Source organism: Opisthocomus hoazin, chromosome 4 (genome assembly GCF_030867145.1).
Source record: "Opisthocomus hoazin isolate bOpiHoa1 chromosome 4, bOpiHoa1.hap1, whole genome shotgun sequence".
Classification (NCBI taxonomy): Eukaryota; Metazoa; Chordata; class Aves; order Opisthocomiformes; family Opisthocomidae; genus Opisthocomus; species Opisthocomus hoazin.
The window spans coordinates 14,396,854-14,415,580 of record NC_134417.1 but is presented as its reverse complement, the minus strand read 5'-3'; the positions used below and the strand labels follow the sequence as shown (position 1 = coordinate 14,415,580).

The window sequence follows — 18,727 nt, the reverse complement described above, 5'->3', positions numbered from 1 at the left end:
TTGATTAAAACGGATCCCTTCAACTGGGACTGGATTCCCAGAAGGTCATATTTGTGAGTGATCTTAGGGCGCAGAGGAGAAAAAGCAGTGAGGCAGAGGCATGTGATTAATTTCAAATTACTTTTGTTTTCAGATTAACTAAACTAGCTGCAGAGAATAGCAGACATAAGTGAATGGGCGCAAGAATAGCTGGAGACATTCATTGTACAGTAATGAATGAGGAACAGAGTTAGAAGGATAATCCTGCATGCGTGTGTATAGTGATAGGCCTCAAATGAAGTATTTTGGAGTTGTCACTGATAGTTCTCTTTCAAAACGTCACCTTAGTACTCTGCAGTAGTGAAAAGGGTAAATGAAAGGTCAGGTATTGCTAAAGAAGAAGTAGACAATAACACAGAACATGACACAGTATATTTCTTGTATATCTGTATTTTGAATTTTGTGTGGGGTTCTGTTTGCCTTGTCTTAGAAAGGATATAGCATGAGCAAAAAGGAAAAGCGTAGTAAAGTGTCAAGAGGAATAAGCTAGTAGTCTATAGGGGCAGTTAAACAAAAAAAAACCCGGAGGGAGAATGCGATAGAGACTTAGAAAATAAAAAATGAAATTTAGAAGGTTCTCAATTAGAAATTATTTAATAATGCTCTAACTCTTGATATGTCACAACTGTCCTGTAAAACTTCTGCTAAAATTGTGAAGGTCACTGCCACAAAATGCTGTAGAGAAGAGAAGGCTGAAAAAGAGAATGATTTCAAAATGCAGTTAAATAGATTTGCAAAGGGCAAGTAGCAGGTAGCTATTACAGGCAGTGGTTCAGGAAACCTCGAGTGCCAGATTCTGAGATGGTTTTCTGGGAAAATTACTGGGCATATGTCTAACTCCTACTTGCCCATCTATCAGTTTTTGCTGTTAGTGAGATTCTTGACCAGTTGGGCCTTTGCTCTCATCCAGTATGGCAGATTTCACTGTTTGTGTGGAGTGCTTCTGTTTAATGGAGAGGAACATGAACTGTCAGAATAATTTATTTGTGTCTGTAGTGCGTTGTGTTATTTGATGTTTCTGAATAAATTACACTAGGGAAAAAAACCCTAGATGAAACTCTAGAGGATGTTATGAAGCTTGGCAATAATATGACTTAAATGTAAGGAATCAAATCCCACTTTCTGGCCTTTGTGTGTCGCTCTGTGATGATGATTGTCTGACCTAGGAATCTCCAAGTCTCCTAAGAAAGTGCCGTCTGATAGATTCATCCCCCAAGTGATGCATCTGTCAGGAGATGATCAGAGTGGCGGGGGTTAATCTTGAAATATGTCTGGGAATGACTAGTGCTTAGATTTATAGTTTCAGAGAGTATGATAAAGGAAACAAGTAACAAGTGGGTTCCCTACTGTTGTCCTTAGACATGTCGAAATTAGAAACATTCTCATTGTGTCTTGCTATGCCTTCTTCAAAGGACAGTAAATATGTTGCTGTGCATATTATAGAATCATATAATCCTGGTGTGTTCGAATGTAACTGGGAAATGGCAGGAGTGCTGGCAGTTTGCTTTTTGTCTGATGTTAGTTTTTATACTGTACATTATTACTTTCACCTACTTTCTTGTAATGCAGGACTTGGAAAATTTGACAGCTGCCAATGTGGGTTTAAGCCTCAGTAACCAGCATAAAAGACACATTTTGTTTTCTGGTTCTTGAAATTTAAAGCAATTAAGTAGTTATTTATAGCATTACCACTTAATAATTTGTTTTCCATGTCCATGAGTCCACTTTCTTCTTTCACAGTCTTCAGTATTCCTTTTTCATTTGTTTTACCCCTGTTTCTTTACCTGCTCATTTTTACCTGTGTTGCACTGCTCAAGTTTTATCAATTTTTGTCCTTCTACTTCAGCAACCATAATCAGATGAAGCAGAACATACTGTAAAATACCATTTTCTGCTTACATTTTTGGTTGCTGGAAATCAAAAATACTGGGATGTCTGTCAAGCTGGTGCCCTGCTTCCAGCAGCAACCAGAGCAGAGGGTTAGGAAGAGTATAAAATCAGGAGAAATAGGTATGATGCTTCCTCCGAGGGCTTTCAGGGCTTGCTGCCTGTTCCAGTTCAGGGATTCCAAGAGCTGGCAATGACTTGTGTGTTTAATAACCCAGAATCTGAGTTTTCGTGGACTTGGCCAGCCTTCTTGTAATGGCAAGGATTCAACAGTGAAAGAACAGCTTCTGCTTGTTTGTAGCCTGATGAGGGGAGGAGAGTCGGGGTTGTAGCACCCGTTCTTGTGCATTTTGTTCAAAGATTTTTAATGCAAAACAGTGTCGGAAACAGAATTCACTCTGTTGTTAAGAATATACCCTTCTCTTGGACTGAAGAGTCGAATTCATCTTCTCTGTTCTGTTGTTGGCCCTGTTTGGTTTCAGTTCCCCATAAAGGCAGATGGGTACTGGGCCAGGGCGGTCGGAGCAGCCTGGGTGAGGGGCAGCTGGGGCACTGGCCTCAGAAGTGGAAACTTCTGAACCTCACGTGTCAAAGTCAGGCCGGAACCCAGAACGTCAGCCCTGGCCTGACCACTGCGACGGAAGTGTGGCTAAAGGTACATTTAGCTTGGGATCTTCTCGGTCTGAGGACGTAAGAAGGAAGAATGTCTTTTTTGAGTAATTGTGATAGGGAGGTAAATAAATGCAGGCCATGACCTGCCTTCTTTTTTTCCTTTAAACTGTTTAGTATCCAGAGATTTTATTGATGTCTACTAGCTTCTGAATGTTCAAGGGCTTGAATCTTCAGCAGAATATCGTTGTGGAGTGTTGTTGGAGTTATAAAATGAACTTGCAAAATTTTCTTTAAAAGGTTTGTAATCTGGAGGGTTGTCTGAATCCTTTTTTGCTTTTCCTGAATCGTAAATTCAGAAGTCGGAATCCTTGTCTTAGCCCTTTCTACAGGTTTTTTTTGTAATTAAGAATTTCAAATATTTGTTTCCTAAAGACTTCAAACATTTTATTGTAGATTATGCATTTTAATTACCTGAACTAAATGGAAATTTACAGAAATAATTGTATAAACTAGTGTCCTGTCAAGTTTAGACCAAAAAAATTAATGGAATTAAAGTCATAACTGAAGAAAAGCTTACAGTGTTTCATGTATTTTAAAGTATTCTGAGAAACTTAATCTGCTACTTGCAATATTTATTGATACCCCCTTTTTTCAGGACAGTATGGTTAGTATTTCTTTTATTCAGAGTAAATGAAGCAAGGATGTGCCACCAAAGCCTGACTGATAGAAGTTTTGGCAAGTGCTGGTTTTGTGTGATCCCAGGTCTACCCTCGCGCTGGTACAGAGTAGGAAGTCTTGCACTTTAGGTCGGACTTCTGCAGAGCCATGTGGGTGTCCCTGCGGTGGCATCTTCCCAGAGGAGTTTTTCCACCAGATCTTGGGGCTGAACCTCATCCACCCCCTGGCTCCTGTGACTTTGTCGTGAACAGGTGAGTTCTCACGGAAACTGCAGTGAACTGTTTAAATGACCCTGCACTCTGTTTGGACACACGAGGGCTTGGTTAGCTCCGTTTCAGTTCCCGTTGTAGCTGCCTTGGTCTAGTTCCACTTCGTGAGACGGACAGGTTGGCTTTGTGTTGAACCCTGAGTGACTGGCTCAGGTTTCCCTCACTGCTTGGGACCTTAAGCACCTTCTGCACTAGCTATCTATGAATGTACCTTACTTGTGTTTGTCCAGCACTGATCATAAATTGATCAAATCTGACCTGTGTTTCTATGGTGTGATTAACCCAAACTCCAGATAAAATGCCCATGGGTAATTACGGACCAAAAGACACTGTTTTTAAAAACATATTGTTTTTAGTCAACACTGTAAACTTCAAGCTATACATAAAAGTCTGTTTTTCTGTTGCGAGGTTGCATAAGGCGATATTTTTTCCTGAATTATACTGATAAGTGCTAGAATCTTTACAAAATTTTAGGAAACAGCATTGTAAGAAAAAAAAATCAGTCTTTATTTACTTGTGAAGTGAAAGTTTGCTCAAGTAATGCTAGGCATTAAACCTGTTAAAACTTTTATAGTATTTTGGTTTACTGAAGACAATGAGTATTTGACACTACAGAAGAGGTGCCTGTTTTGCTGAAACGTTGCAGGGCTCCTGTGACTCATTCTAGAGCCTTGGTACTTATTTTGAGATTGTATTATAACTGCATGTTGTCATGGAAGCAAGTCTGAGGAGCCTCCAGTGTTTCCATGGTGTAAGAATGAATAAAATCAGATGAGGTACCTAGGTAGTAATTGCCTGGTAAAGATTTCAGCCTTAGCTCTGAGCAATGAAAAAGCAAAGCATCTGGATAGCAATATAAAGCTATCAGAACTGTAGTGGAAGTAATAGTGTATGTTTGGGAAGAATTCAGCATCTTTATAGCTAAAAAACTAATGCCACTTATGTGGATGAAGCCTTGTATGAATGAAGTAAGGTGTGGCTTCACTATAAAGCCACTTTATGCGTAAATCAAATCATTAATTTTCAAAAATTTTCTGACATTTACATCCTGAAAAAGCTAATGGATTTTAATTAATGGGTTGTTATAGATGACGTTTCTCATGCGGTTTTCTGTTTGTTGCTGATTAATGTGAGGCAAATGACTTTCTGCTCATGCTCAGTATTTTAGGGCAAATTTGTTTATTTTTATAAAGAGATTTTTGGACTGATAATAATTTATTGCTCACAGAATAATACAATTGTCAATAAAATAATAAATACTTCTCTTCAAATGGAAAGCTTGGATTCACTGACTTTCTTCAGATCACTTCCATTACTCCTTGTTCTGAGACTTTACCCTTAAGTACTTTGAGGGCAGTGGGTTGTTATAAGTAAGTGAACCCTAATGTTTCTTTCTTAATGAAAAAACAGATTGTGCTTTAGATAAGATGAGGTTAGCAAGCATCATTTTCGTATTTTATGAATGACATTTCTTATAGATTTACTCAATTAAAAAAAATTCCCCTACAGAAAAACTTTTGGAGAAGATTAGTGGGATAGTTTTGAGAGTTAACTGACATGCTTCTAGTGTTGCGAGAGATCACTTACTAGTATCAGAGCAAGGTAAATGTAGGTCATCCTTACTATTTGAATGAATTATAAAGAACAAAATAATCATGCTGCCTAGGAGGATTTAATTATTCCCTGAATAATTTAGGAATAGTTGGAAGTTGTATTCTGAGAACTTATAAGAGGTGTCATATCTATTAAAGCACGTAAACATTACCCAACCATTGTTGTTGTATTTTGATTTAATAGTGCTCTGGGGAGTCAACAGAGTCTATCACATCTCAGTTTCCTACCACAGCATACCCTTTCTGCTGTGAATTTCAGTAAGTAAAATATTGACACCCTAGAGCTGCCATTATTTTTCTATAATAAAGTCTTAGAACATATTTTCTCTTTGCCTGGTCTCTTTTTGATGCTGAAACCCTGCTTGGGCTTCTTTGTGGACTCTTTAGCATTATAATGAAAGCTACTATTCTTAAGGCTGATGCTAATTTAAATGGAGCTTTCTAGGCCTTGCTTTAAGTTGCAAATTAAATGCATTAAATTCATTCTCAATAGCACTTAGGAACTTAAATGAGGAGCCTTGCAGTTCTGTTTTGAGCTTTAAGTGCTGGGTTGCTTGGTGAATACAGATGACTAACCCAACCTGCTGCACAGGGTTCAGTGCTAGATGTTTGTTTGCTGTTTGAAAAACAAAAGTCACAAATCAGCATTATTAAAACCAATATCAACTTTGTCTACATTTTGTATATTATGGATTTGGAATATGACTGAGATTCAACCGTTTCAGCAGTCCCCGAGAAATTTGGCTGGATGAATTGGCTTGAGCTAAGTAAATCTTGCTGAGTACCAGACACGAGAAGTGGACGGTGGCAGTCTCCTTTGCACGAAACGTTGTCTGTGATGTTAAGTCTGTAAGGGTCCATTTTTAGATCCTGGCAGAGAGGAGAGGTTGGTTGCTGAAACTGTTGTTCTGTTGAGACTGTTGTTTGTATTTGCATGAGATTCTTAGCACATGAAAGTTTTACTCCCCAGACAACCACTGGATACACTGGATACTGTGTGAGAGCACTGGTGATAGTTTTGTAGTCCCAGGTTCCCTGTTTCTGCTTTGTAGGTGTCTATTTATCTCATAGACAAAGCTCTACTTTTGCTACAGAGTAGAACTTCATCCCACAAACTGCTGGACAGTCTGTCTTTTCCTATATTATTACTTATGGTTATAACAATTTTTTTTTTCAATTCTCTGCACTAAAGAATTGCTTACCAGGCCTCAGCAAGTAAGAGTCTTTCTGTCACTACCTTTGCTGCTTTGCTTCTGCTGGGGTAATCATGGTGCAAATTGTTCCTCACTGGGTTGTTTTTGTAGCTGAAGATTGCAATAAGAGAATTGACAGAAAATAAATTGCTTATTTGTCTTTAAGTCGGTTCAGGTCATTGTCACCATCTGTGATTTTACTGCTATTCTGCTGTCACTGTTTTTTCCCTTGGAAAGCTATTTATTTATGTTTTAAGTTCATTTGAGTTCATTCTAAAGTGCTGTGGGGTTTGAGAAGGAAACTAGGTTAGAGAATCAATTTGTTGACCGAGTTAAAAAAACAAACAAACAAAACCCCCAACAAAACCAACCAACCAGATAACCCCTACAGTTTAGTGGTATCTCCCGTGCTAGCTGTGTGTCTTTAAAATAGAGTGCTCACACAGATATGATTTTCAAGAGCTATGGTGTACTCTGAAAAAAATGAGATCTAATGTAAAGTCACAGGCATTCAGACTATTCCTTTTGATCCACAAGGGCTGGGCGGTCAAACCTTTTACTTTCTGGGACCCAGAAATTTTTTCGTGTCTTTGTTACAGTACTTACTTGAGCTGATATTACAGCTTCAAGATGGCTTGTCTGTCCTCAAAATCTCTTAGTAAAACCGCTATATACTGACCTACCCGTCTTCATGTAGACATATGCTCACAGGTGTCAGGCTCAGCTTCTTTGTTTCTGTGCTTTCTGTCCACGCTCCCCTTGGAGAGACCTGGACAGTATCCAGCTAGAGATCTAGGTGGTTTTATTCCTTCATCCCCGGGAGACCATGGGAATCGCCCTTTGCTCCATCATGGCAAGGAAGAGCGAGAGCCCCTGAAGGGGTTGGAAGGTCAGAAACCCAAATCTGAAGCCAAAAGTTCCTCATCTTTGTATCAGTGCAGAATGATATACAGTCTTAATTGTAATTGCCCATGGGATGAGGCTGTCATAATTAAGCTTATCATTTACCCTAGCCAGTCTCTCTTAAAGTTTTGTTGGTGGTAAATCAATTTATTGTTGAAAAACAGTATGGGTATGCTGACTCGGGTAGCAGAATCTGTACAACACCCCCACTCCCATGAAGTACACGTGATACAAATGCAGTCACAAATTTATAAACAGGAGTGGTTAGAAAGCTGAAAAAGTGTGTGTATTTTAAATAATTTGTTTTTTAGCCACCTTGTATGAAATAATCAGATATGGCGTCCATATGAAAACTGGAGAGTTACTGTACTAACTTACTGAGCAAGGTGGACACTCGAGTTTGAGTTCATCGAGTGGGAAGCACATTTTTCACAGAATCATACAGAATGGTAGGGGTTGGAAGGAACCTCTGTGGGTCATCTAGTCCAACTCCCCTGCCGAAGCAGGGTCACCTACAGCAGGCTGCAGAGGACCTTGTCCAGGCGGGTCTTGAATATCTCCAGAGAAGGAGACTCCACAACCTCCCTGGGCAGCCTGTTCCAGTGCTCCGTCACCCTCAGAGGGAAGAAGTTCTTCCTCACGTTCAGACGGAACTTCCTGTGCTTCAGTTTGTGCCCATTGCCCCTTGTCCTGTCACTGGGCACCACTGAAAAGAGCTTGGCCCCATCCTCCTGACACCCACCCTTCAGATATTTGTAGGCATTTATTAGGTCCCCTCGCAGCCTTCTCCAGGCTGAACAAGCCCAACTCCCTCAGCCTTTCCTCATAGGACAGATGCTCCAGTCCCCTCATCATCTTTGTAGCCCTCTGCTGGACTCTCTCCAGTAGCTCCTCATCTTTCTTGAAGTGGGGAGCCCAGAACTGGACACAGTACTCCAGATGAGGCCTCACTAGGGCAGTGTAGAGGGGAAGGAGAACCTCCCTCGACCTGCTGGCCACTCTCCTCCTAATGCATCCCAGGATTCCATTAGCTTTCTTGGCAGCCAGGGCACACTGCTGGCTCATGGTTAACCTGTCGTCCACCAGGACGCCCAGGTCCCTCTCCGCAGAGCTGCTCTCCAGCAGGTCTGCCCCAAGCCTGTACTGGTGCATGGGGTTGTTCCTCCCCAGGTGCAGGACCCTGCATTTGCCCTTGTTGAACCTCATCAGGATCCTCTCTGCCCAACTTTCCAGCCTATCCAGGTCACGCTGAATGGCAGCACAGCCTTCTGGTGTATCTACCACTCCTCCCAGTTTGGTGTCATCAGCAAACTTGCTTGAGGGTACATTCTAACTCTTCATCCAGGTCGTTGATGAAGAAGTTAAACAAGACTGGGCCCAGTACTGACCCCTGGGGGACACCACTAGTTACCAGCCTCCAACTAGACTCAGCACTGCTGACAACAACCCTCTGAGTTCTGTCATTCAGCCAGTTCTCAATCCACCTCACCGACCACTCATCCAGCCCACACTTCTTGAGCTTCCCTAGGAGGATGTTATGGGAGACAGTGTCGAAAGCCTTGCTGAAGTCTAGGTGGACAACATTCACTGCTCTCCCTTCGTCTACCCAGCCAGTCATGCCATCGTAGAAAGCTATCAGATTGGTCAAGCATGATTTCCCCTTGGTGAATCCATGCTGACTACTCCTGATAACCTTCTTTTCCTCCACTTGCTTGTTGATGACCTCCAGGATAAGCTGCTCCATCACCTTTCCCGGTATGGAGGTGAGGCTGACCAGCCTGTAGTTCCCTGGGTCCTCCTTCTTGCCCTTTTTGAAGATTGGAGTGACATTGGCCTTTCTCCAGTCCTCGGGCACCTCTCCTGTCCTCCAGGACCTCTCAAAGATGATGGAGAGTGGCTCAGCAATGACATCCACCAGCTCCCTCAGCACTCGTGGGTGCATTCCATCGGGGCCCATGGATTTGTGGGCGTCCAGATCGCTTAAGCGATCCCTCACACAGTCTTCCTCGACCAAGGGAAAGTCATCCTCTCTTTGGGCTTTTTCTCTTACCTCCGGGGCCTGGGATTCCTTAGGGGCTGCCTTGGCACTGAAGACTGAAGCAAAGAAGGCATTCAGTAGCTCTGCCTTCTCTGCATCCTCCGTCACCAGGACACCCGCCTCATTCAGCAGCGGCCCCATGTTGTCCCTAGCCTTCCTTTTGCTGCTGATGTAGTTGAAGAAGCCCTTCTTGTTGTTTTTGACATCCCTTGCCAGCTTCAATTCCAGGTGAGCCTTGGCCTTCCTCGTCGCATCCCTGCACGCTCTGACCACATTCCTGTACTCTTCCCAAGTGGCCTGCCCCTCTTTCCACATTCCGTGTACCTTTCTCTTCCGCCTGATCTCTGCTAGAAGCTCCTTGTTTAACCATGCAGGTCTCCTGCCTCCTTTGCTCCATTTCTTTATCAGGGGGATGCACCGCTCCTGAGCATGGAAGAAGTGACGTTTAAAGAGCAACCAGCACTCTTGGACCCCCCTGCCTTCGAGAGCCCTGGCCCACGGGATTCCTCCCAGTAGCTCCTTGAAGAGGCCAAAGTTAGCCCTCCTGAGGTCCAAGGTTTTGATCCTGCTTGTCGCCCTGCTTTCTCCACACAGGAACCTGAACTCCACTGTTTCATGGTCACTGCAGCCGAGTCTACCTCCAGCCTTCACATCCTCCACCACTCCCCTCCTTGTTTGTTAATACAAGGTCCAGCAGCGCACCTTTCCTTGTTGGTTCCTCCACCACTTGCATCAGAAAGTTATCATCGATGCTCTGTAGGAATCTCCTGGATTGCGCCTGCCTAGCTGTATGGTCTTCCCAGCTGATGTCAGGGTGGTTGAAGTCCCCCATGAGAACCAGGGCCTGTGAATTGTGAGGCTGCTTGCAGCTGCCTGTAGAAGGCCTCATCAACTTCCTCCTCCTGGTCAGGTGGCCTGTAGTACACACCCACCGTAATGTCACCCTCATGAGCCTGTCCCTTAATTCTGTCCCATAAGCTCTCAACTCATTCTTCATCTGCCCCCAGGCCACGCTCAATGCATTCCAGTTGCTCCTTCACATATAGAGCAACTCCCCCACCTCTCCTTGTTGGCCTGTCTTTCCTAAAGAGTCTGTAGCCATCCATGACAGCATGCCAGTCATGCGATTTGTCCCACCACATTTCTGTGATGGCAACCAAGTTGTAGCCGTCCTGCTGTATAATGGCTTCCAGCTCCTCCTGTTTATTGCCCGTGCTACGTGCGTTGGTATAGACACACTTGAGCTGGGCTGTCAGTCTCACCCCTGACCCTGGCACACCAAGCCTGGGCTCATCCCTAGTGAGGTGGTGTATGACCCCTTCCCCCTTCAAACCTAGTTTAAAGCCCTCTCAATGAGCCCCGCCAGCTCGTGGCCAAGAATCCTTTTTCCCCTTTGAGATGGCTGCACTCTGCCTGTCGCCTTTTCTTTTTAAAGCAAAGTAATGATCTGTTGGTAGGAGAGAACCTTTCTCACATGCAAGAAATCACAAACCTGTAGAGAGGGAGAATCTTAAGTCGTGCTTGCGTTAATGGTATTCTCTTTATTTGGTGGTTCTGCTTCCCAGGCTCTGTATTTGGCATATTCTACCCTCTAGACTAGCTTAACAGCAATGGTAGAGGTACTCATGCCTGGGTAGAAATTGGGTCTTTTGTCTTTGCAGTTCTCAAAATTCAGACACATGCAGGGTATTAGCACGCCTGATTGTGTTATATGCTCTTTTGATATATAAACATTGTTTGGAATTTGAGATGACTACTTAAATGACTGCTCTACGCTTTTTTAGCTCTTGTGAAACTTGGTAATTTTTTATAGGCTTTCTGTGCAGCTTTGTTTTGGCAGTAGGGAAATGATTGTATGTTTTATTTCCAAATCCTCTTGATGCTACATTTTGTTTAAAGTCCGGGAGAAATACAGTCAGTAAAAACAGGCATGTCATAGATTTTTTGCTCAACAGCTGAAGTTGCTGACGCAGTGGTATTAAGACCATGCCCAGGCACGGGATGGCCCTGACTGAGGGAGGGGTATGGAAGAGACGGTGCAGCAGTGTTAGCCCTAGCTGGGTGCTCGGGCTTAGCTGCTCTGGGCAGCGGGCAGCTAACGTGGGTTGTGAATGAGGATGGGTGGCAGCTGTGCTTTATTCTTACCACCATTAGACCCCACCAAACAGCCTGAAAATGCCTGAAGGTATGTTTAGATGGGTATTAACTTTTATGATTTTGAGGAAGATGGATGCGAAGTTCTTAAAATAGCATGTTCACAATTGAAATACCCTGTGGCATTCTAGGATGTAGTTCAGAGAAAAGATACAAAACTACACTGCTAGATCTTCAATTATTTATCTCTGGAAAGAAAACATGCCATTTATCTTCAGCTTTGTCACTGCGTATTGAATCAAAATTGTTTCTTCCTACCACTTTTGAAGTTGTGTTCACTTTGGAAGAGATTTTATTTCCTACTTGCAAGAAGAGGTAATGAATAAGGGCTTGTTGTTATCAGTCAAGTCACATTAACAGAAGTTGCTGATTTTGTGGTATCTGCTTGACAGCAATGGAAGGGGTGAAGTATAAAATTATTTTTGAAGAATTCTCCCAGCTATTAGAATTGCTTTTGAAAGTAATGAAAGTTGGTCATTGAAGCTTTAAAAAAGACCTTTGCTGTAGACATTGCAGGTCAAATATTAGTACTATTTTCCCTTTCCGCGGGTATTGTTGTTATCCAGTTATTGAGTGAGTGTTACAGAATGTGCAAGGAAAATGATTCTTGAAGAAATACTACTTGTAAAAGACTACTGGCACTTTAACAGATTGCTGCAGAGAAATGTGCACTGTACATTCAGATAGTAATTTAAAATAATGAAATATTGATGATTCAGCTTTGTGTTAGCAACAAATTGTTCAGAGTTTGATGTAATATGAAAGCACAACCTGATCCTGAACCCACTCTGGTTATGAAAAATCACTTAGCACTTAATATTCGAGTGGAGCAGTTCATACTACTAATTAATACAGCCTGCAGAGAACACTTGCAGGTTCAGGCATTCTGCAGTCAAAAGTTGGTCTGCCAAACCTGTGCAGCTTTAGTTACAGAACTGCCTTTTTCTTGCTTCGAATGATGCATTTATCCCACCTCCTCGCCAGAGGTTGGGTTGGGTTTTTACTATCAGTGCGACTTCAAGGTGGGCTCTGCCTTACCTCACACGCGTGAATGTAATTGGGCAGAATGATCCCCGTGACTCAAATATCTGATTAATATCTTTGAATATCATTCTTCTTGCCTTCTCTCCTTTTTTCCCTTGTTCTTTTTTGCTGCTGTCTGATTTCATTTTTTTTACACCACAGTTGTTCTAGACAAGCCTTGCTACACTTTGACTATATATTCCTTTCCTCTTCTTCCCATGTTTTGTTTTACCGAGGTGCTATATTCACTTCCCATACTTGCATAACACTAAATTTCAGCGCAGCCTAAGCTTTTTTGCTGGAGATTGCCCTGGCACACCATGCAGCCCTGGATGAGTTAGGTATTCTGCCTGTACCTCCTGTTCCTTGGCTGTGTTTTGGTGCTTGGACTGTTGCTCTTGGAACTAGAAGTGTCTCGAAGTTTTTGCTCTCTTTTAATTATTGATATCTTATTGATATCATCTCAGGCACCAAAGGCATGAGGACTTCCAGAAAGAACCTTGTGCTGTTACCAGTTATCTGCTACATCATCTTCATTCTTTTGCCACTGAAGTCAGTGTGTCTAAAAGCACACTGGAGAGATGTGAATTCCTTTGTCTTGTCTTTTGCCTCGCGTCTTCCTCGTTCTTGTTTAGAGGACAATATAGGAAGCCAGACAACTGGGTTTCTGATAGCATGGCATCCAGCATCTCCTCCCCTTGCCCTCACTTTCTCACTTAGCGCACTTCAAACTGAGTTTGTTTTTAATCAAGAGGCTACTTGGTCTATGTGTTTTCAACAAAGTGGATGCCTGCAGGAATAACACGTTCATTTTGAATATGGAACATCATCACATATTTTGGGATTTATTATGTACACAAGAGAGAAGCCTTATAACCCAAACCCCTTTCTTCTTCCTTTTTGCATTTTAGTAATTAGTCGGTGTCATGCTGGGTGGTATGAATGCAGCCTGCTAAACCTAAAGCAATCTTGGTAACAACTCTGGAAAAAAATGTTTGTTTGTGGTCTACAGAAGCAGCCATTTGGCACGGTGATGCCAAAGAGGGCTGGTAGAGGCTTGCACACAAGACACAGCCTCTGTCCGCGTAATCTACGCAGGCTGGGAAATGTGCCCCGGAGTTGCTCAGTATTAGTACATCTGCGGAAATTGCCCAAGGGAGGAGAAGTTCATTGTGATGTGCTGCTTTTGAACTGTTTACCTGTATGCACCTTTGCAACATGCTCATCTTCCTCTCTGCCTTTGCCCTTCAATAACAAAATCTAGAGATTCTTGGGTTGTCTAGAGCAGAACAACCCAGGTGGATCTGCCTCTGTGCATCAGTGGGACACAGTCCTCCAGCTCCCTGATGCTTCAAAGGCAGAAGCCATACCTACCGTACACACACGCAGGTCTGCGAGTGGTTGTATGGCCAATGCATTTCCAGCTTCCTGCCACTGGCCAGAAGCCTTTCTGTCTCTGCATTTATGAATATTGCATTAATGGTATGTTATGCAGCTCTTGATTACATCCATTCTGGGTAGAAGATGAGATATGGCAGCTCTTGGTGATTAGAGAAGCATCTGTCAGTTCCTATTTATCTCTTAATATCTATGCTATAAATAAATGGAATTATTTGTACTTAGGTCTGTATTTCTAGTTTTTAATTCTGTGTGTAAAAATTATGCTGACTCATATTTAAATATTCAGATTTGCTGTAGGGAAGTGTACAGTGAGAGGGAGAATATTCATGTTTTAATGCTATGAACTGATGAAATCTCTCAAGTTTATCCAAATACAGTACAGCTGACCTAATCCAGCTTTGTCTCCTGTGGGCTGGTGTCCTTCATTCTTAGCATACCCTGTGCCAGATATTCTGATTCACAGCATTTTCCTCCAAAAGACCCATGGGGCAAGAGGCAGATGGTGTGTGCTGTGGCTGGTCCGGAGCTGTGCAAATGCTGGTCGTGTGTCGACCACACACTTGAGCCACCTTCCTCCTCCTGCGAGGCTGGGAACAAAGGTGTCTCTATTTAACTCTCAATTTTCATGCAGACTCTTGGAAATTCACTTTAGATCTTTACCTCTTTTTAGAATGATTGGCTGGTAAAGTTAAATATTTAACAACATGAATAAATCAGACTAGCTCCTCATTGTGTGCATCGGGGGTGGTGGGGTGTATGAGTTGGTTTGGAGCTTTTTTGTTTTGGAAATTGTGGTAAAAAGGTAATATAGAGATCGTGCATCTGTGGCATTAAAAACTAAATGAATAAAATAATAAATAACTCGCGTTTATTTAAAGGTCTATTTTTTTTTTCCCCTGTAGCTTTTAATTTAAACAATGTACACCTTAAAATTGTGGTTTCACAGTGCTGCTGTATTTCATGGAAATGCAACTCTTAAAATTATTAGAACAAAGTAATTCTTGTTATGGTCTGAACAAATTTGTGTTCTTCGATGGAAGTTTAATGTTGAAGTCTTGTACAATGTATCTGCCTAGTCACAAGTCATATACTTCTCATGATAAGCTTCTTTAAATTCGTTAGTTTTCAGCCCTCAAAAGTGTTCAGAAAAGTAGAGGAATTGGTATATTTTAAAATTTTCTAGACTTAAACCTCAGAAAAGTTTTGAAATGGTGAAATACAACAAAGTTTAGGGATAGTAGGAGCTTATGGAAGAAAATAACTATAACCTTTCATAGCTTCCTTTTGATAACTTGAGTCAGATGACTTTTGCCATCTATTCAATACTTTGTGCATTGCATTGATTACTTACGCCCAGCAAATTGACTGTCGTGTGGTGGGTCAATGATGCTCTTCAAATCGGGTGAGAGTACACAACATGTAGTACTAGCTAAAACAGCATTTAGTGTTTCTTCCTATGACCATAATCTAGAAAACATTCATATTTTGAACTTTCTCAGGAAGCAACATTTTGGTTTATTTTCCCTCCATTTTTTTGGACAAAGGACTTTTTGTGTTGCTAGTTTCATGACTACTCACTGTCACAACTACGAATACTGTGGTGCTGCAGATGACGGTGAAATGGGAACGCTCAAACTCACCGATTTAACAAGGAGCCCGAGAATGGAAATACGTCAGAATCTTCATATGCAGCCAAAGCAGCCTCTCCAGCATCAGCAGCGGGCGCTAAGTATTCATACATCCTTTAGTTCATCCACGTTGCCAGTGTCTTCCAAACACCGAGGCAAATTTATAAACCTACGCGACAGTGTAAAAAAGAGTCCTACAAAAAGCACAGCAAAAGTAAAAGCTGCTAGTGGCTGGGTGTCTGATGGCTCGTGTTCTAATTGTTCTCTAGAAAAGGTAGGTATTGCACTAGCTATTTATAGATGAGCATTTGTGGTGCAAATGATAGAAAGCATGTCGCACTTTTTCTTTCTGTAGTTTTGTCCCTGCTATTTCGAGAGACTTAATGTTACTTAATTTTCTTTTGTATTTTGTCGCTAGAAATCAAAGTAGTAATAATTGTAATTGGGCTGTCAAAGAAATACTTCTGACCAGTGTTTTCCCATTAACGTTGTTGCACTGTATACAGTTAAGGGTTTTTATAGTAATTTATTGAAAGTGAGGAAAGTCTGGTTTGCTTGATTCTCCTTCTCCAAAATATGTCTTGTAGTTCTTGATAAATAGCATTATGGAATTTGCTGGCTTAGTTGATCTGCTTCAGGATGTGTATGGTGCTTTGATAATTTCAGGTCAGTTGGTATTTCCTCACAGAACGAATTACCGCGTGTGTTGGTTAAACGTGAGGCAATGGGTGCATCCAGCATCTGGGCTTGGCCTTAGGTTTGGAGGCACTACTTTGAACTGATCGCTTAAAGGTATTATTAGCTTAGCTTTTTAAACATACCACTTTAAATTATTGTTTTTGTTTATAAATATTAGAAAGCCCATCCTAACATTTTAAAAAAGAATTACTTGACATTTATTGTTGTAACTGAATGGCTTTTGATTGTAGGTGTTAGTGCATTTATTTAGGCTGAAAGACTGTTAAAGTGAGTTATTGTTCAAGTCATACACTGCTATATATATACTTGCGTGCTATAGTTCATATATATTGCAAGTAAGGTTTTTAATTGGCCCATTGGTTTCTTTGTAGTTTAAAGAACTTTGTGTCCATTCAAACCAGAATTATTACATGTTGTAGTGAGACACATTTTTAGTTAGTGTTATTTTGACAATAAGCTTTTGTTTTTCACAATACTTTAGCATATTAATTTGGAGAGTTTCTAAAAATGACAAATATTTCTTGAAAATTTTTGGGAAGCAGAGCATTGAAAGCAATACCCTGAGCTGTTGGAGCCTCTTCAGCTGCTCTCACAGATACCTACACCATATAATAATTTTCAGTCTGATTATGAGCCATACTAAAATAAAATTAGCATTCTTCTGTTATAATGATGTTCTAGGTCTTCTTGCTCTAATGGTTAGAAACCTTTTAATTTCTTGCAGTAGCCTGCTTTGTGGTAGCCGTAGTATCTACATCATTTCACTGTACTCCATGAAACGTTTAAGTGAAGACAGTCCTCCTTTCATTTGGATTTGCCCATCCTTTGAAAGTGGTTGCTGGTGTTGTCAGCTCACGCACACGGTAGTGGAGAAGACTCAATCGGAGCATTGCCAGGATGCTTGGAGGAGCAGGGAGCAGCTCTTAAGAGTCAGTGGATACTAAACCAACAGTACAGAGGGAAAATACAGCAACGGTACTAATAGCTGATGAGACTGGAACCTGAAAGAATTGAACGACTTTGAGCAATGTCAGGTTTAAAACAATAAGGGCAGTAATTGGAACTGGTTGGGAGGGTTCTTGAAGCATTTGGGAAAGAGAAGCCCAGCGAGAGAAGGTAGTTAAGAGCTGAGGAAAGGAAGAAAGCAGGAAAATAAAGCTGCGGTTTGGTGCAGAGAGAGGTGTGCAGATTGTTTAGTCTGTAAGGAAGTCACTATGACTATGTCAGTTATTTTGCTAAGTCAGAGGGCAGGGGATTGTGGTCAGCATCTAAGAATAACTTCGATTGGTTTTTAACCTTCTCTTATTGCAGGAGTAGTAACTGTAAAGCTGGAATTTTTCTGACCTGCTAATGGTTAGCTTGTCAGCTGCAATGTTGTGTTATATTTTGATATGTAGTATGTATATATCTGAAATTTTGATTAACGGGATTTTTTACTGTGTGCATACATGGGAAGCTGCATGCAAGGCAGACTTGAAGGGGTGGCTTTTTTTTTTGCTCATGTAGGGCTGGGTGCTTGCTCAAGCTGTTTAATTTGATCTGGCTTCTAAAGGTTACATCGTTCTTCCGGTCACTGGAGGTTTGTTGCACTGAGCATTTCCTGCGTCCTTTGCAAAATGTGTAGTATCATTTTTCGAGACCAGTTTAGATTCTCCCCGGCCTCCCTTTTTTTTAAACATGTGTAAGATTGTGCTGTTGTCTACAGATGTAAGGATGTTGACATTACAATAGTAATAGTCTTTGAAGATACCAAATATGTCTTGTTCTTACATCTTTCAATAACTGCATCATTTTTCACCAGCTGTTCATTTTGGGTAGATTGAGCTGAAAAAAACCTGTAGAAACACCGTATGTACATTTAATAAGGGTTGCTACTCTTGGGGTGTTTCAAATTTCTTTAATATTTGCTTTTACCATTTAATTTGGTGTATGCTATTGGTGTGTGTTGTGTTGTGTTTTAAAATACCTCAGACTTTAAAAATATGTTTAACACTCTTGTGTTCTGGGTTTTTGGTTCATTTTCAGGATTTGATATCTTCTTTTGTCATTATGCTTCATTATACGTAAAGATGACGAGAATGTCTTGGAACAACTCTTTGATCTGCTGTTCAGCTTGTAGTTTTGACGATAGTTGCCAGTAGTTTATGTTGCTGGCAACTTGTTGTTAAAACCAGTACGTTAAAATCTCAGGATGATTTGAGTCAATGTTTTGCTCAAAATGCTATTTGTCATCTTGTTCCCTTGCAGCTTGAGTGTCAGTAGTTTTCCTGGTTAATATTTTAATAAAAATACCTGAGACTAAAATTCTCTTAATCTGAAGGTGCACGGTAAACCTGCGTGAAGATCTTTGAGCTAGATTGAATCTGTTTTAGGATCTTCTGCCCATTTGACAAAAAGATTTTCTTTGATTTTTTGCCCAGTTTAGAAAACTTAATGTACTTCTGATTCTTCCCCTTTATCAAAAAGGAGTATTAACTTTGTTCAGTGCTATCAGCTTTAGCCACCGTTTCCCTGCTTTTGCACACTGTTGTATGACAGTGAAGGGTTTCTGTTGCGAAACCAGCCCACAAAAAGCCTGCATCTGTCCCTT

The 18,727-nt window shown here is 41.3% G+C and overlaps 1 protein-coding gene across 18 annotated transcripts in view; it reads left to right on the top strand.

Moving 5' to 3' along the window:
• Positions 1-18,727, top strand: part of DLG1 (discs large MAGUK scaffold protein 1) — a 182,821-nt gene that overhangs the window by 91,677 nt on the left and 72,417 nt on the right. The window lies entirely within an intron of this gene.